Consider the following 2977-nt stretch of genomic DNA (forward strand, 5'->3'; position numbering starts at 1 on the left):
AATTCATTAAAGAAAATATTTAACCTTCGACCAAATGGCTCTGGACATTCTATGGCTCTTTTGTTCATCTGAACTGAACAAAGAAAACTTAAGTGCTAATGGTGCTGACATCGATGGGGATGACGATATTGCCGTCTCCTGGTTTCCCATCGTCACCGCCCAGTTGTGAACTGGGTGTTTGTTCAGAATTAGCAATTGCTGTTTGTGTTTTAATCTTCAATAAATAAAGTAATTAATTTGAGTTGGGTATCGCCTCCACCAGGAGATGGGGAATCGCTCCGGTTCAACCTTAATGATGGTGACGATGAAGAGCTTGGTAGCAAAATCGCTCACTTTGTTGATTGGATGGATAATCTGCTCCTATACTGGCTTAATACTTTGTGTTTTGTTTGAGCTCGATGGGTTGATTCGTTGGAAATTTAATTGGTTATTTGATCGAAGCTTCCCTTCCAGTTACGTAAATGATTGAATTCGCCAGAAGAAAATGATTGCATTTGGTTTCCTGACAGCGTATTGCATCTGCCATAATCCGAGCCGGGACGCTTGAATTCTGCTTCATGGATCTGTGAAATGTCTACCATCAGAAGCATATGCTTCAAAAGCCCACTCGATGCTACCAGCCGAATCTATTCTATAGCTCGTCAGTCTAGTAGGAAGTTGCAACAAATTTCTACATCAATCACACTCTTATCAGCCAGACCAGAGATAAAGTAACGCTACGATAACAGCAGCAACGTTGATGTACAGGTGGATCTCGTTCAAACTTGTTGAAGAAGGCAATAATAGAATATAGTCCTCTTCGATGTTTCTACCTTTCACAATCCCGAAGAGTATTCAGCTCGAAGCAGTCCACTATGGCATATCAAATGACCATAAATTCAAAAGACAAATTCATGTCGGTTTATGCACGAGCTACTAGTACTACTACTACGATACGACAGCGATAAAACTGATCGTGTGATGTTTTGTACCTTAACCTTCCTAGTGCATTGGGGTCCATTTCGACCCAAGCACACCTAAAACAACGCTGTAACTTTGTAACGCAACGAGATAAAAATCTGAAAAATTCTGACTTCTCCTAACTTGGAAACTAAAATAACCTGACAAAATCAGCTTCCAGCGACATCTTGGAGAGGCTCCACGAAAAAGTTATACATTGTGCATTGTAGTCCACGATCACAAAATCTTAAATTTCAACCGATTTACCATCTCTTGGCACCAAACGAAAGATGTAGGTTCCTAGAACAAGCCCACCCAGTCAATATTTTGGTACCTATATCTCTTGATATAGGTTATTATATAAGAACCAACTTAATCGTATATAATGCACAGATTGGCTATATACGTACCAAAGTGGAGGCGATATAGGTACATACGAGTTTTATTATACGAGTTTTTCCGACATCATGAGAACAGTATTACGATTATACATAAAAATATGAAAAACAAAAAAAAATCTAACCAACACCAAGTCTCGAACATGCGATATTTGGATTCGCAGGCGGATAATCTACCACTGCACCATACTGCACATCTTAAACTGATTCGGATTTTTGTCCAACATAAACTACACAATTTATATCTTTACAACTGCTTGAAACATCAACAAGCCGTTTGGACTGAAGTGGTTTCGATTGTATTACGATTCACATAGGCATTCATTTGCACTCATATAGGATATTGCAAGGAGTATAAGTCATTACGAGTTTTTATTCACACAATTACGATTGATTTTCACTACGGTAAAAATTATCGTATACGATGAATTCAATACAACATCCTTTGACAATAATATGACAAAGTTTGATATACAATGCGATTCAGATTTTTGATGGACGCAAATGCGGCTTTATTTGCTGTTTGTTATACGATATGTGGTTTACTGGGCATGGGATTCATCAAAATTGACCTTTCTAGTCCCCGGCAACCTGTACTGTTGTCAATTTGGCACCTAATTTTCGAGTTTCGTGTTATGAAACATAAGATTGCTTGCAAATATGTGTTCTGATGATCCCAGCTGTATTTGCTATCTTGTATATGCCATTTTTGGACAATTTTATCCCTTGAGCGGTCATCTCTGGAAGATCCGGAACCTCCGAAAAAGTGGCCAACTCTGAAAGTTAATCGCAGAGCTTCGCGATTTTTAAAACCACTTATTCTGGCAAATTGTGGTTGCAATCAATAGTAAATATCTTCGGTGACCTCCAAATGCCCCAGAAATGGTGCTCCAGAAGATCCGAAACATCCGTAAAATGACCAATTCCAAAAGGTTATCACAGAGCTTCGCGATTTTTTCGTAGCAATCCATCCTGTCGAATCAAGGGTGCAACCAAAAGTGAAAGTCTTCTGTGATCTCCAAATGTTCCAGAAAAGGTCTTCCGGAAGATCTGGAACTTCCGTAAAATGGCCAATTCCAAAAGTTCGTTCCAGAGCTCGTTTTTTGTAGCGTTTTTTGTCGTAATAATCTATCCTGGCGAATTATGGATGCAATCAATAATGACAATCTTCTGTGACCTCCAAATGTTCCAGAAACGGTCCTCCCGAAGATCCGGAACATCCGTGGAAAAATGGCCAATTCTAAAAGTTTATCCAGTGCTTCGCAATTTTTTCGTAACCATTCATTCTGGCGAATTATGGATGCAATCTCCGAATGCTCCAGGAAGGTCTTCCGGAAGATCTGGAACTTCCGTAAAATGGCCAATTCTAAAAATTCATTCCAGAGCTTCGCGATTTTTTCGTTACCATCCATTCTGACAAAATGTGGGTGCAATCAATTGTGAAAGCCTTCTGTGACCCCCAATAAAAGTGAATCGTTTATACAGCCAAAAATTGCCTTCTTCAGCTGAAAAACTAGCTTATTCAGCCTCAATTCTTTGTTAGGGAGTTCCCGAAATCCCTCTCCGGAAGATCCGGAAGCATCAGTAAAAGTAACCAATTCCAAAAGTTCATCCCAGAGTTTCGCGATTTTTTTTGTAAC

This window comes from Armigeres subalbatus, chromosome 2 (assembly GCF_024139115.2).
Source record: "Armigeres subalbatus isolate Guangzhou_Male chromosome 2, GZ_Asu_2, whole genome shotgun sequence".
Lineage (NCBI taxonomy): Eukaryota > Metazoa > Arthropoda > Insecta > Diptera > Culicidae > Armigeres > Armigeres subalbatus.